We start from the raw sequence: 9,676 nt of genomic DNA, 5'->3' as shown, positions 1-9,676 counted from the left end.
AACCTTAGTTTTTGGTTCACGGAGCATGAAGTGTTTCATAGAGAAACTGAATAACTGAATATAAGTCACTGCCTGCCTGCCTGCCGGCCGGGCACCCTCTGGGCTGTGATTCAGTCTGTGTGTAATTGTGTTGACTCAGACAGTGAACACAATGGAAGACATGGCCCCGTGCATGGGTGGCGGTGGGCAGAGAAGCAGGGGCTGTGATGTATAAGGCTGCTTATTGTTCCCGTCATTTTAATATGGGAGAAACCGAGCAGAGACTCCAACTGGGTCAGTGGTGTCCACACAGAGAATAAAGAGGAACGAATCGATGAGAACGAAGGTGGCTGTTGTTGAGGGCGGGTCGGGTTTAGACACTAGAGAGGAGAGGAGATGGCACATAATGGAGCTTTTTGTAGGCCTACACCATGTTTAATGAGGCAGAGTCTGAAATGAAGGCTGAGACTATAAGAGCCTGTGTGTACGTCTGTGATATGTAAGTATGACGGGATTATACCGTATAATGAGGCTAAACTCAATTATCTTCATATTCATGAAAGGCCCACTTGCATTCTGGGTGATCCAATCAATTGATTTGAAATCACATCTGCACAATCTATAAGTCAGGTTGGTTTCTGTAGGTAGGTTGTTGTGAAATATGTTGTTGAAAGCAGCTCAGCCATACAGTCAGATGGTCTCAGATAACCAATTAATGAAATGCCAGAGACTGTGAACAAATGTGCAGAAATACATTTTCAATCGTAAGTGTTCCACTACTTACTTTTCATCATAGTTATTTTGAGTAGGCCACAGGGATTTCACAACTCTCTCATCACACGTGTCACAGCAACACCACCTTAATATAGCACACATGTAAAGAGCACACATTTAAAAGTATCTTCAAAGTTACTTTTAAGTTAAGTTAGTTGCATATTATCATATTCAGCAATTGGTTTGAAGGATGTAGCGTAGCAACTATAGCTAATAACGTTCAGTAGCACTGGAGCGGACACACAGAAGAATAATCATGTGCCGACCGAGCTTCTCACTGACCACTCCTGCTCTACTGCAACTGTCCTTAATAAGTTCAAATGAAGACCATTCCACTGATCGCCTGGATCCCTTCAGGCGGTTCATCGCTACCTCTAAATGATTCTCATTTCCGTTCGCCCGTAACAACCCGCCGTGAATCAAAACCACGGGCCGTCACAGCTGTCCGCCGCACTCACGGCATACTGCTTGCCCCGAGCGAACCCTGTCTTTAAATCACCGCAAAAAAACGGGTCGGGACTCACCCGGAGCCATTACCGGGGAGACACTCGGTGTAGCCGTGGACAAAGGAACGGCAGTCGGTTGCTTATCATTACTATATTGCAGCTGTCTCGTAAAGGAGAAGAAGTGAATAGGTCCACGAGAGAGTGTGTGTGAGAGGTAATAGCACCCCCCCCCCCCCCTCTACTCGCCCTGATAAAAAATCTCTCTGTGTTATCCCACTGGCCTCATTTTCTCCACTGGGCATTTGGTGCACTCTATATGATGGCCTCCTGCCTCATGGAATGCTGTAATGGGGGAGAGAGAGAGAGAGAGAGAGAGAGAGAGAGAGAGAGGGAGAGACAGAGAGAGAGAGAGAGAGAGTGTGTGTTTGTGTGTGCCGAACATGCTGATTTTTGCAACCCTAGATAATGAGCTGTGAGCTCCCCCCCACCTCTCTCTCTCTCTCTCTCTCTCTCTCTCTCTCTCTCTTTCTCTCTCTCTCTCTCTCTCTATGTGTGTCTGCTTGCATATTTGTGGAGGGTCTTCTGAGTGAGTGTGTTTCTGTTTGTGCATGTGCGTGTTTGTGTGTATACTGCGCATGAGTCTGTATTCAGTATAGTGTAATATACTCCACAATAACAGACCACAATAACCAGACCAGTCCCTCCACTGAGCTCCTCCACTGAGACGCCCATACATCCTCTCACCGACATCTGCAATTGGTGTACCATTAAAGCCCTGTAAGCATTACACGTGTATAGCGGCTGTCTGTGTGTGCTCCCCATGCCTCCCTGAGGGCCTCTTTAACAGCTGGCTTCTGCTGGAGCATGATCTTTCTTTATTATCATAATCTCCTCAGACCACCTCCACCGCCGCTATGTTATCAACCGCACCACTGATAGACTGCTACTGTTTGGGTTTGACGCAGATAAAATGGCTGACAGATAGAGATGGTTGTGGGTCCTGACGAGGGAAAACAACTCTGTTTACATGTTTCAAAAGCTTGGTCCAGGACTTGAGAGTCCATTTGGAAGCCCGAATGAACCAGCGGAACAGGTTCCCTTGATTAATTAAGAACAAACAGTAAAGTTTATGGTTCCCTCGGCAGACAGACTATATAAAAATGTACAAGGGAAGGCAGTTGTTCATCAGCTTCTTTTGACTTGGGGAAAGCAACTGAGAGGGCGTGTGAAATCTCTAGTTTGGACCCCCCATTGCCTCAAATTTTCGTTAGATATGTTAATTAGTCTTTGTTGATTTCTCAGTTAATTTGCCGCACTGTTTATGACGTCTCTGTTATTTCACAATGCCCCCCCTCCCCCTGTCCTCTTCCTCCTATTCTCTCTCATGCATCACAAACATCACAACATGCTTCATTTGTAAGATATAATTAGACTTAGTGGGGGTTTGGATCTTATTAGATGTGTTCCGACATTGCAAGAAAGAATTAAAACTTTGCATTCATTGAATGGATTTCAATCACTATGCCACTTGAGCCTAACCATAAAATCCTGTGATATTATGCACTTTGAACAGAATTGGACAAAAAAGTGATTTGTGCTATAATGGAATCATCAATGAAACCACACAGCTTGTTGAATCTAGCGTAAGAATTGTTTGTGGCAAATGAATGTTTAACAGAAAGACTAACTTTAGCAGCCATTGCCATTTGAAACCATTTGATGAATATATTTCTTTGCCTCATAGCAATCAAAGCAATTTCAGCTTAGGTTTTAGTGGAAAAAAGAAACAATAGTGATGAATGGATATGCTGTCAGCACACTGACAGAGTGACACTGACCATAAAGATGCCATTATGTTATATTATCACCGTTGGGTTTCTCAAGAAGAGTAATAGATATCCTTTTATTTATTACTTTTTATGTTGCTTATTATTAGCCATCAAAAGTTATTCCCCCAGACATATATAATATAATACAATATAATTAGGGCTGTCAATCGATTAAAAAAAAATAATCTAATTAATTACATACTCTGTGATTAATTAATCTAAATTAATCGCATATAAAATGTAATCGTAAAATCGCATTGTCAACACTATTTCTTTGCAGTAATGTGGTACTGTGAGTTGACGAACTCCGATGATATGCAAATTCTGTGCTGCAGACAAGACATTGCAGAGGACTTTGCTTTAATCAATACTTTCTTTTTAACACCGTCAGGCTGTTTTTTTTTTTTTTAAGTAAATGTTCCAATCAATGATCCAGGCAGCAAATTCTCGTCTCCCCATTTTACGGTCTAATGGTTACTGACTAGAATGGCTCAAAGGTCAAAGTCAAAGGTCATCGATTAATCTGCGTTAATTTTTTTAATCAGTTATTTTATCTCAAATTAATTAATCTAAATTAATCAGTTATTTTGACAGCCCTAAATATAATATAATGTAATATAATATAATATAATATAATATAATATAATATAATATAATATAATATAATATATAATATAAGCATGTAATGTAATATAATATACTATTACAAGGGAAAAATATTAAGAATATCACTGCTGAGCTTCGGCCTGTCTTTTCCATGTATTATTAATGAAATGATGCAGAAGCTGTGAGGAATTGGGGAAAAGAGTTGTGGGGGTTGTGGGGTTGTGTGATAATGTTTTATGTCAGGGGAACATTACACACTCTAATGTTTAACGTCAGGAGAAAAGTGCAGTTAGAGCAGAGAGGGAGAGAGAGAGAGAGAGAGAGAGAGAGAGAGAGAGAGAGAGAGAGAGAGAGAGAGAGAATGCATGTGGTGGCTGCTGCAGGCTACGTGCTCATTTTGGACTCTGGGTGGAGACTCCTCGGGCAAAAGACCCGACTACTCTAATGGCTAATGAGACTACAGCCTGCGTCAGCCTGCCAGCTTGCCGGGAGGATGACTGTGTTCCATGTCCCTGCAGCCAATGATGAAGCACCGGCAGTAGACACGTACAAGCGGAAAAAAAAACAGCAGCACTCTTCCACAACAAAGGAAAGCACTTTACACCAGACTCCTCGGTGGAAGCAATGAATAATGCTGTGCTGTGTAAAACATCACCCGCGTGGAGAGCCAATGAGGCTACCTCATGCATCAACTGTGGCCTGTTCCAGAAAAATCTTCAGAAAACTATAAATGTGTCTGACTGTACCCCAAAACGAAGCCTATGAATACATCTACTGCTATTCTTCTTCTCCTTTTACCATCTAAACCAACCACAGCATGGCGCGTGGCACACATCGTGTTGGCACAGCATGCATTGTTCTGAGATTATATAGGGTGGTGTGATGTGTAACAGTGCCACGGAGACAAATGGCATAGCGCTGACATAAATGGTTCCCATGACACCAATCCAAACACACACCTGGCTGGGATTCCACAGCTATTTGTTTCCTTGTGTTTATAACACACTTGTGCACACATACACACACACACACATACACACACACAATCTCATGCACCACACCACTCCACCCCCTCACTCCAACACACACACACACACACACACACACACACACACACACACACACACACACCATACAGACTCACACTCACTCTCACACACACACACACACACACACACACACACACACATGTGCACGCTCACACACATGCACATGCACACACACACACACACACAGAAACACATACACACAGGAGGGGGGTCACGTGTAGAGAGCAGCAGAGATAACAGCTGGGCCGCTCCCCGCGGCTGTCTGCCTGTGTGTTGTGCCAGGAAACTCACCCCAGAGCAGAGACCGCTGAGGACACTCAATCTCACACTGAGCTAGTGAGATGCATGCTGGGACATGAGCACTACTGCCACTATGAGGGCCACAGCTTTGTCATCACACCATTCAAAAAGTGAGTTGTGAATGTGTCTAACGTACAGCTCATACCGGAAGCCAAGAGCATACCAATGTTATTTATGTCAAGTGATGCAATACAGTCAGCAATATGTTCTCAGTACATGGTACTGGTTGCATCAGACAGCTGTAGGCCTACCTTTACTCGCTACTGAAGCACAGTGCTGTACATTTCCACGCCTCCTGCCGGTGGTGGTGTTAGTTAGCCCATGTTATACACTGGTGTGCTTCTGCAGGAATCTGTTTGAGAGCTCATCGGTCATCTTAGACTAAGTGATCAGACAGGAGTCTGTGTGTTGATGGGAGCTGCTAAATCCTGGCAAACAGTTCTTATGAACCCAGGAACAAATGGGTCCTTGTCTATGAATCCATCATGACAGGTCATAATGGACAGAAGCCACAAGGTTCTTAATCCTGCTCCAATAGAAACCCCAACTGCTTTCCGTCTGTTCTTGCTCTTGCTGCTCACCTCACTGAATTCATCAGTGGCACTATTGACCAGGGCACGTATTCACAAAGCATTTTATCTTACCACTAAGAGTACTCCTAAATCGTGCTAGAAGATTTTAGTTAGGAGTTTTCCCTTAAAAGTTATTCGCAAAGCCTTTCAGACCTACTTTTAGTAAGGAGAAACGCCCACTCCTAAACTAAAAGTGAGTCTTCGTTGCTATGGTTGACGTCATTACTCATGCACGAGCTTGATGAAAGTGACCACCTTGATTGGCTGGTGATTATAATGCGGGAATGATGGCAAACCTCCCCTACAATGACGAGTTGAGTGACAGGTGTTAGGTCTTAGCTGGTGAGAATGCGTGCGCTATGTCGGGCTGTGAAGGATGGAAGATGATGAATAAATAGGCATAGCCTTAATGAATAAAGAGTAAAGCAAGCCTAGGCTTAATGAAACACTATGGACTGGAGCAGTATATTTGCAACATGTTTTAAATTAATCTCTATGAAAACACGTAGCCTATATTTGTAAAGAGGAGAAGCGATTTAATTTAATTAGGCACAATAAGACGTTACATTTAGTTTACATGCAATGGTGGTTTTGGTTGTCGGTGGCATTATTGCATTTGCATCCTTAGTTGCAATGCACATTTATTCCCTTGCATGACAGCGAGCTCCTGCACTGCACGGTCATTTCAAAACATCGCGACGTGAAATGCCACTAAAAGCGGGTTGTGAATAGGTCTTAGTGAGTTAGAAGTCCTCTCGAGTTCTTTTACGCTGTCCTAGACTTAGGAGCTACTTTTAGGCTTAAAATGCTTTGTGAATAACTTTTAGTGAAAAAAATTAGGAGTCATAAAGTTAGGAATGACACGCCCATTATTTTTAGGAGTTCCTCCCTAAATTCGCCAGTTAGGAGCTACTTTTAGCCTTAAAATTCTTTGTGAATACGGGCCCTGCTGAACACACTAGATTATTTAGCCAATCAAATGAATTGTAATCACGCAGGCTTCAGTCAGGTGTGCTTGGAGCATAGAAAGATTGAATTGAATGTTGTTTTACTGCAGCGGTACGGTGGCCTGAAAAGGTCACAACACATGGGCTCTTCCAATATGATGAAGAACCTTTTTTTTGCAATCAATACACGGTACAACCCCGGAACACACTCTCAAGAGCCCACTACACTACATTCTATCCTCAAAACAGATCAGGTTATAATCCCTGAAGATTTTCAACAATGCATAGCCTCTACCTTCATATAGTCTAGGACCTGAGAGAGATTTGTATGCGCTTCATTTAGCGGAGAATATCTCAACTGTTCTTAACTAATATGACCCCACTGAACAACATGGGATGTGTGCCAAAATCTCTATCCGGGACGAAAGTCCTGAAAATGACCACCCTATTATCGCACTATTATCACACTACAGGTCAATGGGACTTTTTTTTCCCTTTATAGATATCTTCATAAACTTCTACCAGATTAATCTTCATATTAAGAGAAATACTTTTTGTATTACACTTTTTCTAAAATGTTTTTTTTCCAAATATGCAAATGAGGTGATATCTCATTAAATATGCGTACATATACACTCTTGAAGCAACAGTTTTTCTGAAGTGATCATGTTCGCAATGACCATGTAGGGTAAGAATTCTGGTTTGATATTTCTAATTGTGTTTCTGTAGATGTTCAGTGTGGATGTTGTGTGTGTGTGTGTGTGTGTGTGTGAGGGATGTCCTGTGTTGTGCTGTATTGAATTATAAATACAATATACAAACAAGGGTTTTTTTTAAAAAAAGAAAGAAAACAAGCATTTTATTAATACAGATATTTTATATACAACCTTGCTATTATCATATGAACATTAACTTAAAGTGAAAAATAGAGTACAACAGGTTTATTCCCTGTGTTGCAAGGTAAAACTTTTAACTTTTTCCCAACAGAGTCCAGGTATCTCATTATGTTATATGATTTTTACAACTGTTTCCTGCCTTGCATTTGCAGTATTTGCAGCAATGGATACCAGCTACCCGACAGGGACAGCCATTCTTGTGTGCACACTTGCCACACGAGCAGGGATCTGGCAAACATTCAGGCTTTGAGATGACAATATCAGGGACAAATGAACTGCCTTTTCTCACAAAACCATAAGAAGCTGCATTTAAGGTCGAGGTGTCATCTGTAAATGGTCCTCTCAAAATCCATCTTAAGGACATTACTATCAAACGCAGCAATGCGCAAGTCGTCAAATGTCTCCATGTCCGTTGATGGTTTGAGACATTTGACCAAGAACGTTTCCGCCATTTGTATTGCAGTCTCTGATAGATGTGGACAGTTGAAATTCAGAATCAGAGAAGAGTTCTCTGGTTTGCGGACAGTGTTCAGAGCTGCAAGTTTGGTTGATATCTTGCTGGTTGTATCGCACCCAGTCAGCGCATGTAGTGCTGGGAGACATTGAGTGAGCTCGTCTCCCAGCGCTTTGCAGATATCATGAAGTGGTAATATTGATCTGTTCACTCCTGAGTTGTGGATGAGCCAGAACTCTTGGAGGCCAAGATTTCTCCAATTGACTGTAATGTGGTATAATAGGCACACAAAGTCATCTGTGTCACCTGATGACAGTGTCAGTGATGTAGATCCTGTACGGTGACTTAAAATGTCCTGCACATGAAACATCATTCTGCCATCAGCTTCCTCGTGTGTGCAGTTGAGCCGAGGGAAAGGAGTAGCACTCGCAGCTGACACAAGCCATGCCTGTGGTGATATAGGTATAGTGGTTTGGTGCCTTTGTAATTGGTGGTCAGCCACTCAGCATAGAAAGCCTGAAAAGCAGTTTTGCTAATGGAAGATGACCAAAAGTTTTCTAATACCACTGGAACATTTTGGTTTGGTGATATCACATCAAGGACAACCATGCTTTTTGATTTTCCTCTTCTCTCCCCCTCTTCATGTTTGATGCTGTCGTCTCTGTAAGTGTCAAAAACAATATGGATCTCACCACAATTGCTTCCAACTTTGTTGACCATAAATGTTAAAGAGGAACAATGCAGGATTGGCGATTTCATCGCTGGTTTCGGTTTCGTATTTCGTTTTCGCTTGTTTTATGCTTGCATATTTCTCTGCAGAGCTTCCCCGACAGCTTTAGCGTGTATATTTATACATATATAGGCTATATATCAATATATAAATTGCAAGCGTGGTTCTTCTTGTTCCTTAGGCGTCTCTGACTTCCAGATGTAAACAGCAGACGATCGTTCATCAGAAAGTTGCAAGGTTGTAATAGCGGAGAGGGACACTAGGGGCGGGAGGAAACGTGACTGTTTTCGATAAAACTGGTCAGTCAAGCAAAACAACGATTTCTAAGCGATTTTATGACTATGAAAAAGTTGCATAGGGTCTCTTTAAAGCAATAGCAAAGTCATGGAATGTCTTTGACGGGTGGATCAAGTTTCTTTAAGGAGACCTTTCTCACCAATGCCATGAAGTCGATAATGATGGCGTCTGTTTGCGGGGGGGTATCTGGACCTTTTTTTTTTTATCTATTTGTGGACACAACTTCAGCAGCTCAGTCCCAAGTTGTGATTTGGCACTCTTCCTCAAGTAACCGTCTTTGTCAACCAAGAAGAATGCAGAGTTGGTGCTCTCATGCTGGAGTAGCTCCTCAACTGTGAGCCCCCGGTGACACCCATACTCAATAAACATGAGAGCTTTGATTGTCTCATCTTTTATGTCTGCTTTGGAAGCCAAATTCAAGGTGGTCTTTGGCAAAGTAAACTTGACTTTACTAATAATCGAGTGTATCGATATCGACTTATTTCTGAGAGTAGATTTCCTTACTTTCCTTGATCTCACAAGTCATCTTGCTTGACAGCCATATACTCTGCTATGACCTCAGGTTACTATGGCTGCCAAGTAAACTTTTGTTGAAAAGAAAAAGTTGTGGTGATGACGTGATGACAGCAATATTTAGAACAGGTAGGAAATGTGAGCTTTTAACGTTTAGGTCAATAAATAACCGGTCATTCCTGTTTGTTGCTAGTGGTATGTAATTGGTAGACTGTTTTTTATCCATTTTCTTTATATCAGAATGCTTATACTCTTCTATGACCTTTCAATCATGGTCATTTTTA

This window comes from Sardina pilchardus, chromosome 23, assembly GCF_963854185.1.
Source record: "Sardina pilchardus chromosome 23, fSarPil1.1, whole genome shotgun sequence".
NCBI lineage: Eukaryota > Metazoa > Chordata > Actinopteri > Clupeiformes > Clupeidae > Sardina > Sardina pilchardus.
This window is presented reverse-complemented; position numbering follows the sequence as displayed.